This window comes from Narcine bancroftii, chromosome 1 (assembly GCF_036971445.1).
Source record: "Narcine bancroftii isolate sNarBan1 chromosome 1, sNarBan1.hap1, whole genome shotgun sequence".
Taxonomy (NCBI): Eukaryota; Metazoa; Chordata; class Chondrichthyes; order Torpediniformes; family Narcinidae; genus Narcine; species Narcine bancroftii.
The window spans coordinates 379061928-379069956 of NC_091469.1; positions in this window are offsets into that span (position 1 = coordinate 379061928).

Sequence of the window (8029 nt, forward strand, 5' to 3'; positions counted from 1 at the left end):
CGCCACCCACCTGCTCATCGATACCTCTTCACCTGGATCCACCTATTGCTTGGCCTCTTCTGCCTGACCCCTTCACTCTGCATTAGATCAAGTAGACCACAAGAGCATCAACATCAGGCAGAGAGAAACACAATAGGCTGCAGATGCTGTGATTGTAGTTAAAAATACTGAAATGCTGGAGAAACTCAGCTGGTTTATTCGCCATTTAGGATGTTTTTGACGAAGATATATTATCGACGTTTCGGGCCTGAGCCCTTCCTCAAGGAAAAAAATCAGGAAATGCAGAAGCAGGATGTATCAGAAAGTCTCAGAATTGAAACAATGGGGGAGGAATCCAGATCATTAGAAGGTGTTAAATGGATATGATAAAGGACTAAGTAGAATTTATCATGTCTATGCGAAAGGAGACTAGGGAATGGAGAGATGATGGGGGAAGCAGGGGGTGGGGGGTGGGGGGAGCTGATCTTCATGAGGCGCTTTTACACAGCCACTAAACAGCAGAAAATTTCTGCTGCGGTCACAGTGTTAAAATGTCAGGACAGAATTTTTTATGCAAATTCCATCCCGTAATTTTTACACTCGTACCCCTACACATCTTTACAGTGCAGCTGCAGTGCAAATTGACCGCAGCCACTCTGAAAGAAACAGGTCTAATGAATACGACATTCCCACTCTGACAAACTCCACAACACAGGAAGGCTATGTAAAAGTGCCCTAAAAGTGACCTGTGTAAACAGCCACATCAGGACACACAGGACATGCACAAGTATGCTAATTTTTTTGAATAATTCCGAAGTTTCTGTGCAAAAATGCCTATTGATTACAGCTCAGAAGTTAAGGTAATCAAACTGGGATCTGGGATCTGTTCCTCCCTTTGCAAATGGCTTCTCTACCTCCTCTCTGGAGCAAGATCCCAATTGGCAGCATCACCACCTCTTCACTGACCACCAGGAAAGGGGCATCTTGAGGATATGGCTTTGACCTTGTTCTATTCCCTATATAGCCACAACTGTGTACCCAAATAAAGGGTAGTGACGAGTCAAAATATAGGATGCAAGTTGTGTGGAGAAAGAGACCACATATCAGTGGACTTCTTGGGGAGAAGAAGGCCCAACAATGCCTCTCCAACTAAGGAATCTGAGGAGATTTGGCATCTCCTCAGATACTCTATGAAGCCGCTACAGATGTACTGACTGGTCGTCCAACAGCCAGGTTTGGAAACTTGAGAGCCCATGAAAGCAAAAGGGTGCAGAAAGTGGCAAACCTGGCCAAGTCCATCATGGGCACCAATCTCCCTTCCAGGATTCCATCTATGTTAGACGTTGCTTCAAGAAGGCAGCCATTGTCGTAAAGGACCCGCATCACCCTGGTCATGCTCTCTTCTTGCCAAAGAAGCCTGGTCCCACACCTCCAGGATCAAGGACAGTTTTTTTAGATGCAATATATATCTCTTCTTCTGCTGCTTTAATGTCGGATGTGTTTTAATAAGCTTTTCTCTCCTGCCATTCTCTCTACCTATGGCCTGTGCTCCTCCCCTTGCCCCTTCCTCCCTCCTTGCCCAACCTTTTTAATCAGTCATCTGCCTGCATTTACCCAGGCCTTAATGAAGGGCTCTCTGAACCCTTCTCCATTAACAATGGCGTGAAGCAAGGCTGTGTTCTCGCACCAACCCTCTTTTCAATCTTCTTCAGCATGATGCTGAACCAAGCCATGAAAGACCCCAACAATGAAGACGCTGTTTACATCCGGTACCGCACGGATAGCAGTCTCTTCAATCTGAGGCGCCTGCAAGCTCACACCAAGACACAAGAGAAACTTGTCCGTGAACTACTCTTTGCAGACGATGCCGCTTTAGTTGCCCATTCAGAGCCAGCTCTTCAGCGCTTGACGTCCTGCTTTGCGGAAACTGCCAAAATGTTTGGCCTGGAAGTCAGCCTGAAGAAAACTGAGGTCCTCCATCAGCCAGCTCCCCACCATGACTACCAGCCCCCCCACATCTCCATCGGGCACACAAAACTCAAAACGGTCAACCAGTTTACCTATCTCGGCTGCACCATTTCATCAGATGCAAGGATCGACAATGAGATAGACAACAGACTCGCCAAGGCAAATAGCGCCTTTGGAATACTACACAAAAGAGTCTGGAAAAACAACCAACTGAAAAACCTCACAAAGATAAGCGTATACAGAGCCGTTGTCATACCCACACTCCTGTTCGGCTCCGAATCATGGGTCCTCTACCGGCATCACCTACGGCTCCAAGAACGCTTCCACCAGCGTTGTCTCCGCTCCATCCTCAACATCCATTGGAGCGCTTTCATCCCTAACGTCGAAGTACTCGAGATGGCAGAGGTCGACAGCATCGAGTCCACGCTGCTGAAGATCCAGCTGCGCTGGATGGGTCACGTCTCCAGAATGGAGAACCATCGCCTTCCCAAGATCGTGTTATATGACGAGCTCTCCACTGGCCACCGTGACAGAGGTGCACCAAAGAAAAGGTACAAGGACTGCCTAAAGAAATCTCTTGGTGCCTGCCACATTGACCACCGCCAGTGGGCTGATAACGCCTCAAACCGTGCATCTTGGCGCCTCACAGTTTGGCGGGCAGCAACCTCCTTTGAAGAAGACCGCGGAGCCCACCTCACTGACAAAAGGCAAAGGAGGAAAAATCCAACACCCAACCCCAACCAACCAATTTTCCCCTGCAGCCGCTGCAACCGAGTCTGCCTGTCCCGCATCGGACTTGTCAGCCACAAACGAGCCTGCAGCTGACGTGGACTTTTACCCCCTCCATAAATCTTCGTCCGCGAAGCCAAGCCAAAGAAGAATGAAGGGCTCAGGCCTGAAATGATGGACGCTGCAGGACTTGCTGAGTTTCTCCAGCATTTTAATGTATTTTCTTTAATAATATTCTTTTTGTCTCTCCTTCTCAAGCCTTTCCTGTCAATTTAAACTTGTCAGTTCCTGAACTATCTGACACCACACAGAATGCCATCCCTTTCCCCTCTCTTGGCATCGTTTCATTAAACAATATATGTTTCATTTTTCCACTATCAAAGTGTCTCTGGCAAGAAGATAAACATGCCAACATTACAAATTCATCCTTAATGGAGACTGGACAATTCTTTGGCTCTGAATGATACAAAGAAAGGTGGGAACATGTTCTAATAGTGAATGGGAATAAAACTAATGGCTTTTAACCTGGAATGAAAAATACTATTGCCAGAGAAGATACACAGGTGATTATTTCAGTGTGGTACTTCTGTTAGGAAGGGACAATGCAAGCAGTTAATGTCATGTGAAAGAAGCTTATTAAAATACAAATTCTTTGTGCCTCATGAGATCTATTCTGGTGTTGCAGAGGTCCCAAGGCACCTTTTACCTGACGAGTTGCAATGAAATACAAAGCTGCTGGGAGTTGTTGAAAGAGACTCCTGGGAAACCTGTTGTTTGCAGCTAAGATTGTGTTTTGTTTCTCAGCTTGTTAAAAGCAATAATTGGCAGATAAAGATGCATGGTGTGTGCTATTAGCCCGAAGCAGTGGGTAGTTCTAGCTGTGTGCCTGAGTTGGTGGGGGGAGGGTGGGAGAATATGGTTTGAGTTCTAATATTACCCCTCCCCCTGATTCTATCACTTACCCATACACCAGTGGTTATTTTCGATGGTCAATGAACCTTCTACTCACATACTTCTCGGATGTGGGAGGAAATGGGAGCACCAGGAGAAAACTCCATGCGATTAAGGGGAGAGAGTGAACTCCACACAGATAGCAATGGAGGTCAGGATTGAAAGCAGGCAGTCAGTGCTGTGAGATAGCAGCTCTACTAGATGGAGCCCACATGAAGGAATGAAAATGGAGCAATAATAAATGGGGAAATAAATGAAGATAGTTACTTTACTGTTAACATTTATTTGGAGGACATTTATGCCTGTGAAGTCCTGGGAGTTGGGTGAAAATCTCAAAGGCTGCAAGAGGTAAGAGTAGAATGCAGAAGGGTGCCTTCCATATTAGAGAACGACTGAGGTTGCATTATGAAATGGTATCACTGAGGGGCAGCTGAAATGTGAGGGACAGGAAGGACTAAAGATAGATCTCCATGGGGACAGAGATACCAATGTTAAGCCTGTTCATATCCTGTTGAGAAGGTGTTGTGGCTCAGTTCATTTGCATCTGAACCCATCTTGCCTTTGTACAAATCTTTCAACACCGGGGTGGACTTATGTTTCAAAAGTCCTAATAGAATTATTTCATAGTTAATTTTGTTTGAGCATGTGGGTGTCACTGGGAAGGATGGCATTGATTTCTACCCTTACTGGCTTTGTAGTGGTGATGAGGTACCTTTTAGAATCATTGCTCTTTATTTAGTGAAAGTGCAATTACAATGTTGTTGGGTGGTGAGTTCTGGGATTTAGACCCAGAGATGATGAGGGAGCAGGTGTCTATTTCAGTGACAGGGTGGTGTATGACTTGAATTTGTGGTCTTCCCATACAGCTTCACAGTGGTAGGGTTCTATTGAAATAATCTGGGTCACTATCCTGCATTTGAATACAGTACTATAGTACACAATATGGCCACTGTTCAAAGGTCTCTTTTATTGTCACGTAATAATACATTAAGAATGTAATGTACATGATATACTTCAACTTTTGTCTGCCTTACAGCAGACAAAGAGTGGCCATGAGCATTGTCATAGGTTGCATTGTGGAGGGTCATGACTGTCATGTGACAGCACTGTTCATTACCTGTTCGGAAGACACACCATCCACTAATCAAGGTTTGGCTCCGCCCCACTTATCATGCTCCTTAAACCACTCTTGAGAGTATCCCGTAAGACCTGAACAACAGACTGTTTTGAAACTGAAAAGCAAGGTGTTGGACAAGGTGTTGGACAACTGTTGGACAAGTGCTGCCATTTGCTCCCTGCCAAGCAGGTGTCCCTTTTGAATTACAGGTCTTGGCCAGTGAGACGGTCACTGAATAGAGCCTCTGGCAGAAGATTCAAGGGTGCAGAGTCCTGCTCGGTTTCTGGACTAAATCTCTACCTGAAGCCGCTTCCTGCTACAGCCCTTTCGAACGCCTGCTATCTTATGCTCCTTGCCACTGACCATCAAACAGGCACCGACCCTGCCTCCACCTGCCTATAATGCAAAGGGTCAAATCTCCCAATTTCACCCACAAACAGGGCTGTGCCCAGTGGTCGTCTATAGTAAAATGGAAGTGGTATATTGGCGACTGAGCAGAACCTGGTCAGAAGGGGTCAGCCGCCTCCAAGAGCAGGTCATGACTTTCCCATAGGCCCAGGACCCAGCCTTAGACATACCTGAAATCTGGCCCTCCCCATGTCCTGGGGCCAGCCTTTTGACTACCTTGACCCCCTGCAAAAATTACATGCCAGTGCACAGACAGGTCCAGCTGCTAGAAAGGAAGGAAGCAATCATCCCGCCACAGAGAAAATTTTAACAAAAGAAGGGCCAGGTAAGTCCAGTCAACTTGCCAAGCTGGTGCAGTAGCATGTCCCCTATGGGACACCACTGGGCCCATCCACATTTATACCAACTTTTGAGCAGTGAGCAGAGAGAAAATATGCATGCTCATGCCCTCCTGCCTAGGCTGTAGACAAGTTGAATACACAACCCACTGGCCATGGTGGGGGGGTGGGGGGGGAGATGAATCCCCACTGACCCGCCATCTGTCACATTCCAAACCTCCCAACTTGGAAGAGACTGAGCCCCACCAAGACTGAGGACTGGGGGAGAGTATGGGTACCCATACTGAGGTCCCCCTCAGAAGGGAGAATTTGTTGCTTGCGGTTTTGGGGATACCAGTTGGGTCACGATTTCAGGACACATTAACCAGTCATGTCTGCATACCTGACACCTGACCCGAAGAGGATGAGTTTGTTCCTCATCCCGACTCCCACCAACGCTCCCTCTCATTCCTTCCCCCACACCTCCTTCCCTCCCATCCTTCATGACAATGGCATTACTCCAGTGATCGCTTCTGTTCACTGTGATGATCAGCATTGAGATATTGGCCAACACCTTCCTCAGGGTCACTTAGGAATTTGCCAGCACCACAAATAGATCTGATTGCTGGATTTGCGAGGGAACCCCAGCACGCACCAGCATACTAATGCCGATCCCACTGGATGATTTTGAAATGAATTGTCTGCATATACTTATCGGTCTTGTGGGTTTTGGCATATCTGTTTGGGGGGGCCTGAATGGCAGTCCCCCTACCCCTCCCCTCACCAATACCTTACATCACTTCCAGCAATCCCCAATGGGGGTGGGTGTTTCAGGAACTGGTATTTCCCTCCCTACAATTTGTCCTGCAGCCGAGTCTCGACTCTTAGGATCATTCCACGGCCGGTGAGCAGACTTAAGGAATGCTGGTGCGGGCTCCCAAATGAGCATGTACACTGGTGCCACTAGGTGGGTATGGTGGGGGTGTGGTGTGGACCGCATTGGGTGACACCATCAGGGGGGCGGGGGGAACACATCAAAATGACTGTCTATAAAATTTTTGTGCAGTGTTCCAGCGGAAATGTATTATTTTTTATTAAAATATCCCTGTAGTGAGTTATAACAACAGAAGCATTTTTCGTAAGTCCAGCTCACATGTAGCCTAAAACTCTTTGCTAATTTATTTTTTGAACCTTCTAATGTGCTCCAGTCAGAGTCCCCTCTCCCCGCTCAGCACTAGCACTGCCGCCTCCACCCGGGACATACAAAGAACAAACATCTGTTTCTTCTACGCTGGGTATACTCGTACACTCGATCCATGGGGGGAGGGGGTGACACCATGAGTTATTGCACTGGGTGACACCAACACTCGTCACTCTACTGAGCATGGTTCCAACTTTTCAGTTGGTCACAGTGACTGCGAGTGACACTGGTATCCGGGTGCTCCAGTGACCACTGCCGATGGTGCCGTGAAGCTGGGGGCTCCCTGGACTTTGAATAGGGCTCATTGGATTTGCGGCCACCATGCCTACCCATGGCTCTCTGTGAGCTGGTACAGTTGCTGCTTTCCAGCATTCATCGTGTTCTACATCCACTCTCTAGACAACCTTGGGGAGCACCTGGCATACAGCAGCCATCGGGCAAAAGGGCCATTATGGAGGTGGAAAGGTTTTGGATGATAGCCTTTCCCAGGTATGGCACGGCCAGATTGTCCCTTGAGGTCATCCCAATGACCAGCGTGCTCGAGTCACTGGCCAACGAAACGACAGTGGCACTGCTATGTACTGAAGACACCCTGACTCGAATGGTGACAGTGCTGATGGGGTCAGGATGGGGGGGGGGACCCTGCAGAATCGAATGGCCCTGGATTACCTACTCACTGGTGATGGTGGTACCTGTGCTGCGATTGGTAAGGAGAGATGCACAGATATCCCTGATGAGTCCAGGAACATCACCCGCTTGGCCGACCACATTTGGGACTGGGGGCCAAAATACAACAATCAAGGGACCAGTTCCTCCACCACGACACCTCATGGGGAAACTGAGGGGAGTGTCTGGGGAATAGTGGGCAACCGTCATCTACTCAGCCACTGCTCTCATTCTCGTCGTTATTGCCTTCTGTATATTATGTTGTGCTTGCCAAATTATCAAGGGCATCTCTGCCCTTCATTAGTATGGTGTATATCAGTAGCTCCCAAAATTTTCCCAGGCCACAATCATAGCAACACCCCACCGCCCCCACATACCACGAACACACACCTCTTTTTTGGTATTAGGTCTACTGCAAATTTAAAACAACAATTAATCTAACACTATAAACAAGGGTATGCTTCACAAATAAAACTTGTAGTAAACCAACTTATTTAGCAATATGGAAGGGTAAATTAACATCTCACCTGTAACTAAATTGTCTTCACAGTTTTCAGACTATATTGCCTCATTTCTTTTTTGTTTGCTGTGCTGTGGCCATATTTTATTCTGCAGTTACTCTCCCAGGTGGGTGGTTGACGTCCTGGGCAATCATTGTCTCAGGCAGTCACCATCCCGGGTAGCCACCCCCAC